Source organism: Conger conger, chromosome 12, assembly GCF_963514075.1.
Source record: "Conger conger chromosome 12, fConCon1.1, whole genome shotgun sequence".
Lineage (NCBI taxonomy): Eukaryota > Metazoa > Chordata > Actinopteri > Anguilliformes > Congridae > Conger > Conger conger.
In genome coordinates, this window is record NC_083771.1 from 46,445,846 (window position 1) to 46,455,450 (window position 9,605).

The window sequence follows — 9,605 nt, forward strand, 5'->3', positions numbered from 1 at the left end:
CACTGAGTGTATAAATATATATCACTCTGAGTAACGCAGCTTACATTAAATTAAACAACTTGGCTACAGCAATGTCATTCCCTGGAATGTTGAGATGTGGTTGTAAAATATTAAATGTATAAAGATGAATTATTAAATATTAAAGATAAATTGCATATTCTTCAAAATGCAACCTGGGCTGAATTCTAAAACAACTTCTGGATGCCAAACTATTACTTTCTATTGCCTCAGGGCACGACATAAATCAATTTAGTCACAATATATGAACATATCTTTATGTGTAATATATGTATATGAATATATCTATTGGTTCTATTGATTTGCAGTTGTTACTCTTCTATTGGGGTTTAGTGTCTTCCTGAGTGTTTGATCATTTTTACTGATTGTTTGCTTTTTTATTTACTCATTGATGGTTTTTATTGGTTGTTCTGGGATAAAAAAGAAAATGTGTTCCTCTGTTCACGGTTTCCTCCCGACCGGGTGGCTGTAATATCTACAGAGAGACTGCGTTGTGGAGTAAGATTTTTCGGTTTATTTGAAGGATCCTTCATTAGTGATATAACATGAGTGCTTATGTCAATAACCAACGTACAGTGTAAGGATCTTGTGTCCGTTCACTTGGTATGTCATGGTAATACCAATTGCAGCATTAATGCCTATTTGCAATAATTCAGGGCTTATGAATGTGCTGTGTAGTGTAGTTATGAAGGACTTGTAGCTCTTAAGTGGGAGCCTTCAAATAGAGTGTTACCGTTTGATGAGAACTGGTCTTTCTGCAGCTTCCCAGACTCATCTGTTGTGTGCCGAATGAGTTTCTACAAAGAACCCGTTATTAATTCAACAATATCATCCCTGCGGGGGGAGGGGGGGGGGGGAGGGGGGGGGGGACCGCTTCAGCAGGTCGATGCTGTGTGCTTTGTTCCGCTGATGCTACCCCCTCATTCACCACAGCGGTCTTTCTAGACGAGCGCGGGGGAATCGGAGTCTGTTTTCATCGGGCTCACTCCGCGATATCACCCCCAATTAGCCGGAGCCCGTAAGACCGGCGCCCATGTCTTAACGCTCTGACTGCATAGAGAGCGGAGAGACTTGGCTACGAAAACTATGACGGGGCTGTTGTCTTCCATATTTTGTATTTTTATCGCGGAGTTAAAACCCGACACTACTGAACCCATGGCCTACTCGCCAGTCACAAGTGTTCGGTGCTTTTACAAAGTTTAAAAAAATATATATTTTTTTTTACCTTATTAAATCAAGCTAATCTGATTCATGTAATTATCAATTTAATTATCAATTATCAATATTAGCATTTTTATTTAAGATGGTAATCGCTCCAACTTTTTTTAAACACAACTTTTTACAACCGGACACATATTTAAACAAGCAAACCCTGCTGGAAAAAGAAGCTCAAGCTAGGTTTTGAAACAGCTGGTAGCTCGTTGACCAGTTAGACGAGCGCTATAGTCAACATGGTTTGACCAGCTCAAGCTATATGAGTTAAACCGCTGGTAGCTGGTCAAGCTGGCCATCGCTGGACTTTACACCAGGGAATAGTAAAACATGTTCAATTGTGATTGAATTGGGTGGTGGTCAATAATTTCACATCTGGCGTTGGTAGATGAATAGTTAAGCTGAGCGTGTAATGGATAAACGGTTTACTAGCTTTAAGTAGTTCTATAAAATTGCACAGCACTGTTCAAAACAGTGTAACAGTGGCATTTGTTGTTGACGAATGGGAAAATAATCTTGCAGCTAGCCATGTCGTCATACTGCGAGCAACATTCCAACAGCTAAAAAGGAACATCTCATCGGCCTAGGTCGTAGTTTACTTCAGACCTAACGTTACCCATGAGCCTATTTTCATTTAGCGGTCCTATAATGAATGAACTTAGTCAAATGTCCACTGACATTTACACTGCCATCAGCTTCAATCCATCTTCCATTTAAATGTAACTTCAAAGCATCCAATCAAATTCGGACATTCATCATTCGCTAACCCGAATAACTTTTGAATGCGACGCATTTGAAAGACGATGGAGGAAGCGGCGATGTAATCATACTGAAGCGACTTTAATATTTCATTCAAAGGAATAACACGACGCAGTACGATAACATTTCAGAGCTTAAACACACTTGGACTTAATTCTTTTAAAAGTCTTAACAACGACGGAGCCGAGGAGCGCAATTAAAGCCAATCTAAGATGAAAAGTGCATGCGGAGTTCGTCTTCCAAATAGATAACTTAATTACTTCACAAGTGAATATAATAAAAAAAAAAATTTTTTTTTTTAAACTAATGTGTTGGCTTATGTCCCTGCATTACCAGCAGCGAATAGAAGTCAGAAAAGTGAATGAATGGAAGAGACCAGGATGGAAAACACATTAGTGACGGGAAAATGTGGATGATGGTTATCATATTCTGTCAATATCTCCTTGATATGAACCAGTCCTAATGCTTTGCTATGGAAAGTGTTTGGAGAGAATTTGGAAAGCGCAAATCCCTTGACTCAAACTCAAAGTATGGGTCTGATTAACTATAGAACATGAAGCCTTTTTACAAACTGAGCATGAGTAACTGAACACCATGGTGTGATGATTCTTGGAAGAAATATTAAATTATAATGAATCTAGCATGATCCGTCAAAAGAGGATGATTGGTATTTATTAAGTATGGGCACTCTAGTGAAATAATTACAATTAGACGGAGAATGTTAGTTTTCGTTGACTAAATTGACTTCTATTTGTCTCACCTAAAAGTACTTAACCCCCCCCTTTCCAAAGCCAAGGCACTATCCGCAAATCTTCTACTGTCGGTGTCCGTCAAGGCCGGATTCAGATTAAATTTGCCTGTGAAACACACACACACACACACACACACACACACACTTTGGCAAAGTTAATTGGAGTAGATGAAAAGGCTGCAGTGGATCCACTCCTCTCTGCATTAAGAAAGCTCGCATCTTTAATTTATCAGGATAGCACTCCACACTCTCTTCCTGAAGAAGGAGGCTGTAAAAGTTTGCAGGAATAATTAATGGAAAAGGCATTAGACCGATGGAGGGAGGGGCCCGGCGTCGGGAGCATCACTCAGACGTCAGGTCTAAGTACCGTTTACAGGAACATTTCGCTTCTTAACAAGGACAGAGCCCGATACGTCCTCTTCTTCGTTTAATATTTGATAGCACCGTTAGCGATGGAAGTGCTCCGCCTACGAAAGTGGTGTTCCCTCCTCCGAAGTCGGGTGTGGTGGGAAGGGGGCTTCCTGAACGGAAGGGTTTTTAGTCCTAAAAATAGAGTTTTTGAGGTATTTTCGTTTTGGAACGTTGCCTATGTTTTGTAAGTTGTGCACCGTAAAATAAAAAAGTAAGGCTCGTCCAGCTACAAAATTGTCAGCAATCGATTACAGTGCACTCCCAAGCTGGCTCAACTTCCGCCCTTAAGATGACATATTTGAAGCACTTTTGTTGCCTCATATCTGCCCTACATACATTTGTAGTTGGAGGAGCCTTACATTGTTTTACAGTGTTGTAAATTGTATAATATTGTAATATAATATTAGTGCTCCTACGCTACCGCCAGTGTAACACAATTGAGACCATTGTATTTTTGTCCATTATACCGACTATAACTATAATGTCCCAACTGTGAATCCAAACCAAAATCTTTGAGTTACAGTATCAACCCAGTTAATTATGCTACACGGCCAGTGTGGAATGATTGTAATTGTTATATTGGTTGTTTCCCTAAAACAATCTGGGAGGGAAAGGAAGTTCACAAGGAAGTTCGGCAGGAAATGAATAAAAATGCATTTGCATAAAAAAACTAAACTTGTCATCTTCGTCATCAGATGAATTTTGAGTTTTTTATGGAAAATTTTCAAAATTGAATTTAGTCTTGGACTAGGCTTAATCTGCATCTGTGGAAGTGGCCTTACTATGTGTGTGAGCGATCAGTGGCAAAACATTGATGGTCCTGATCAAAACTAGCACTTCCCATAGCATTTTGTTTTCCATTACTTTGCATAACATGACTTTGTAAAATATTATACATGGTGGGTATATGGTTGGCATTTTGAAATGAGAATTCTTTTGCCAAATTTGTGCACCATGCCAAATTAAGTGGTGCTTAGCACGATTGTTCACGTGTTCTTGGGAAGCTGCACACCAACCAAGGGCCAGACGCTTGGATCTGCATCCACATCACATCCTGTTAAAACAAAGATCCTTATTCAATTAATTACATTACATTACATTACATTATTGGCATTTGGCAGACGCTCTTATCCAGAGCGACATACAGTTGATTAGACTAAGCAGGAGACAATCCTCCCCTGGAGCAATGCAGGGTTAAGGGCCTTGCTCAAGGGCCCAACAGCTGTGCAGATCTTATCATGGCTACATCAGGATTAGAACCACCGACGTTGCGTGTCCCAGTCCTTTACCTTAGCCGCTACGCTACAGGCCGCCCTAAAAAGCCGCAGCCTCAAAGTCCATCTCACCAGACAGGGGGCACACATTCAGTGGCCCATTGCTCCGTTACCTCGCAGGAAGGTGGTCCTGGACTTGAATCCCAGCCGGCATGTTCTCCCCGTGTTCGTGTGGGTTTACTCCCGGTACTCCGGTTTCCTCCCACACTCAAAGACGTGCGTATCAGGTCATGTGTGCTCCTGCCGTTGCGCTCGACCAAGGCTCTGGCCTCAGAACTGGAGCTGGTCCCCGGGCGCTGCACTGTGGCTGCCCACTGCTCCTAAGTAACTAGGATGGGTCAAACTGGGTCTTTCTGTTGTTCCTGCAAATAACCAAAATACACTCACTAAGCACTTTATTAGGATTCATGCGATTATCTAATCCGCCAATCGGGTGGCAGCAGTGCAATGCCCAAAATCATGTAGATACGGGTCAGGAGCTTCAGTTAATGTCCACATCAACCATCAGAATGGGGAAGAAATGCGATCCAAGTGACTTTGGACTGTGGAATTGGAATGATTGTTGGTGCCAGACCAGAAACTCCTGGGATGTATATGCACAACAGCAGCAGAAGACTCAAGTCTAATAAATACCGAATACAGTGCTCGCTGAGTGTGTGTTATGTAAAGAGTGTGAAAATAGAAATACAAACCAATTAGAGGATCTGCCAATCGGAGCCTATGCCCAGACTGGAGAGATCAATCAATCCAGGCTGAAGTCATGTGCATCTGTGTCTGTGTCTGTGTCTGTTTCTGTGTGTGTATATGTGTTTGTCTGTCTGTCTGTGCGCGTGCGTGTGTATATGTCTGTGTGAGTATGTGTGCGTGCGTGTGTATATGTCTGTGTGAGTATGTGTGTGTGCGTGTGTATATGTCTGTGTGAGTATGTGTGCGTGTGTGTGTATATGTCTGTATGTGTGCGTGCGTGTGTATATGTCTGTGTGAGTATGTGTGCGTGCGTGTGTATATGTCTGTCTGTGTGAGTATGTGTGCGTGCGTGTGCATATGTCTGTGTGAGTCTGTGCGTGCGTGTGTATATGTCTGTCTGTGTGTGTGCGCGTGTGTGCGTGCGCGTGTGTGCGTGCGTGTGTATATGTCTGTGTGAGTATGTGTGCGTGCGTGTGTATACGTCTGTGTGAGTATGTGTGCGCGCGTGTGTATATGTCTGTGTGAGTATGTGTGCGTGCGTGTGTATATGTCTGTGTGAGTATGTGTGCGTGCGTGTGTATACGTCTGTGTGAGTATGTGTGCGTGTGTGTGTATATGTCTGTGTGAGTATGTGCGCGTGTGTGTGTATATGTCTGTGTGAGTATGTGTGCATGCGTGTGTATATGTCTGTGTGAGTGTGCGTGCGTGTGTATATGTCTGTATGTGTGCGTGTGTGTGTATATGTCTGTGTGAGTATGTGTGCGTGCGTGTGTATATGTCTGTCTGTCTGTGCGCGCGCGTGTGTATATGTATGTGTGAGTATGTGTGCGTGCGTGTGTATATGTCTGTGTGTGTGTCTGTGTGTGTGTGTGTGTGTGTGTGCGTGCGTGTGTGTGCGTGCGCTGGCTCACGCTGTAAATGTGTGATTATCTTCACCTAGTCCTCCAGAGGCCCACAATCCCGTCAGAGGTGATCTACTGCAGTCATCTCTGAGCAGATGTGCAGCGTGAATATTTCATGGCACTGGACAGGATGAAGATGAAAAATGTATTTGCTTTTCATGAATAGCAGAGCCGGTGTGTCGAGTGGAGGAAGTGTTTCTCTGAAGGATAATGGTCTGCCCGCGATTGGTCGATTTTTCTGACAGTCTCTGGCATGTCTTTATGACATCATCTCACTCCTGTGAGGGTTCATGTGCAGGTTAAATAAAATGGCCGCTCTTGATCCAGAAAGCCATTTTGGTGGCTCATAATCGATGCCTGAAAACTGGGAGGTAATGTTAGGATTCTGTCAGTGTTTTCATTTTTAGTTAAATTAATTTACAAAACCATAAGACCTGAGAGGGAATTAGCAGTGTTTAAGGCAAAGGTCAGAGACGGAGGATGATTGAGCCTTGGCATCCATCTAAATTACAAACAAATCTTGTTTTTAATTAATGGGAGACATATGATGTTCTGAAAATAAACATTGTCAAGGCTGTCGTGGCTAAATATTAGATTTTCCTTTTCACACTCTGATCATCTTGCTGTAATTACTCCAAGTAAATGGTTAATTGCAGTCCGGGACTCGATTCATCATTGAATATCAAGACACCACATTTATGTAAAATAATTTTATCATTCAGGATGCTAGGACATCTTCAATTCATAATTTTTTTTTATGATCAAATACAATTTTTTTATGATTTTTTTGTTTTTGTATGATTACCCCTACAGTGCACAACATGGGTCCAAAAGGACCTGTATAATGGACCCCTATTCATTTCCTATGGAAATGCTATTCAATGAGTAGTTGAGGGTCTCTTCGTTACCTACCTTAATTATCTTGTTTTTGATTATGACGAATCATCACATGCGTTTGTATTATGACCATAAATGTGACAACTTGGGTGATGAAGAACCCGTGTTCATTTCTGACATTTTATTTATGCAGTTAAATCTAATGAACGCATGCCACAAGACCGGTGAAAGGTTTTTGGGTTTGTAATAGAAACGTTGAGCCGTGGCAATGTTGTCACCCTGTTAATTAATATCCTGGCAAGATTTCCAACCTGGTTCTGACAAACTGCCGCCTAATCATCCCCTGATTTAATTGGCTCAATGAATGTTCTCTCCCTTTCAGCATCAGCTGATATGGAAGGCACGTTCCGGAGCATTCCAGACCGATCCGGAGCATTCCGGAGCATTCCGGAGCATTCCGGAGCATTCTGCCGCTGCTGTTGTGTCACCCAGGTGGGTGCTCCATGTTGGTGGTGGTTGTGGCGAGTTTCCCCCTCAACATGGTGAAGCATGGCTGGTGTCAGAAGAGCTATATAGCTGCACTGAATTATTATTATTGTTCTGGTTATTTCGGCAATGGTGTAGGCCCTCAAATAAGGGCCTCTGTCACAAGGTCAAACTGAACTCATCACCATGTTTTAGAACTGGGCTGCTGCCAGGTAGCACACGCCCTGGGTTCCACAGCAGGGCCACAGCAGGGCTACAGCAGGGCCACAGCAGGGCTACAGCAGGGCCACAGCAGGGCCACAGCAGGGCTACAGCAGGGCTACAGCAGGGCTACAGCAGGGCCATTCCGTGTCGCCCACATCTCCTCAGATCGTTTCGTTGTTTGTGTGGTCTGGTGAGGAATAGAAATCCTGAAATGTCGAGCTTCATACCCTGCTTTGTTTCTGCGCAGGAGCCTGCTAAAACGTGGGGGGGGGCATCACCTAAAAAGTGCCGAGTTATATTAAAATCCGATTTTTAAATGGGCATAATTGTACAAGGATATTGGGCTTTGAAAGGGAAAGTTTTCGCACGAGCCCATTTTTGAGGTGTTGTATAGATTTTTTTGGCTGTCCGTTTTCAGGAGACCTGACTCCCATAAACATCGTCTGGTGTCTCATCTTCACTGAGCTGATGCTGTTCGGTACTGACTGTCTGTGTTACTGACGTAGCGTCTGTGTTACTGACGTAGCGTCTGTGTTACTGACGTAGCGTCTGTGTTACTGACGTAGTGTCTGTGTTGGCTGGTCGCCCATGAACAGAGGAGGAGGAGAAGGACTCCTTCCTCTTAACAATGTCAGGTGAGTAAATAATCAGGCTCCATGGCAACCAGATTAGTTGTCACACAGGAGACCTGGGACACACCAGCATCATGGCAGTGGTCTTCTGGAATGTAATTACCGGCATTAAGCGGATTATAGTTGGCATATTATGGGCTGTCGAATCATGTTCTGCCTGTGTTAGCATTTAATGGGGCATCTATGGAGCTCTACATCTACCACAGATCCCACTCTACTTTTAAATGTCTAGTTCTCTGCTACCGCAACACGGACGTATGCAAATACTGTCTGACACCTGGGGGAGATAAGGGTGTCCTAATATCAATGCTCATGTTGTTATGTTCCTGAGTTCTGTCTGTTAGTTCATCATTGTTTGTTATCCTTGTAATTTATTAGTTTTCATATTCATGTCTGGGCGGCACGGATGGTGCAGTGGGTAGCACTGCCGCCTCACAGCAAGGAGGTCCTGGGTTTGAATCCCCGTCAGCCAGGGCCTCTCTGTGCGGAGTTGGCATGTTCTCCCTGTGTCTGCGTGGGTTTCCTCCCACAGTCCAAAGACATGCAGGTTAGGCTGATTGGAGAGTCTAAATTGCCCATAGCTGTGAGTGAATGGTGTGTGTGCCCTGTGATGGACTGGCGACCTGTCCAGGGTGTATTCCTGCCTTTCGCCCAATGTATGCTGGGATAGGCTCCAGCCCCCTGCGACCCTGATCAGGATAAGCGGGTTCAGATAATGGATGGATGGATGGATATTCATGTCTGGTGTTCTGTTTATATTCATTAGTCTTTGCACTCGTCTTCCCCTGTGATGTCTGAGTCTGAATGTTTACGAGCCCGAGTCACTCCCCTGTCTGCGTGCTCCACTATTCGGGTGTTTACGGTAGTTCTGGGGTTCAACCTTCCTTCCAATTCCTTACTTCCTGCTTTCTCTCCATTTCATGTTTGTAGATAGCACAAATATACTAATACAAACTAACATAGAATTTGTACAGTACTAATTATACTAACTCACTAATATGTTTGTCAAACTAACAAACTAACATTCACTGGTTTTGGGTATTTGTAATTTAAATCACGTAACTAACTTACTTCTGCATCTCCAGTTTCAATTCTATTCTGTAACTCCGCCTCCCTATTCTATCACTGATTACTTGCTCAGTTTCAGCGAAGTATTCGCACCTGTCTCTCTGTATCTCTGCATCTCCTGATTCTCTGCAAATGTCTACTCCCTAGTCCGGAGCTGTTTGTATTACATGTGTGTCTTTGTGAATCCAGTCCGCGTTTTCGTTTCCCCCTCGTTATTGTGCTATTACCCTTTCATGTGTCTCACCTGATGTTTATTTGTTAGACCGCCCTCACTCCCATGCCCCGCCTATTTTGTCTCATTCCCCTGTGTATTTATACCTGTCCTTTTCAGTTGCACCTTGCTAGTTTGTCTTGTCCTGTTTTC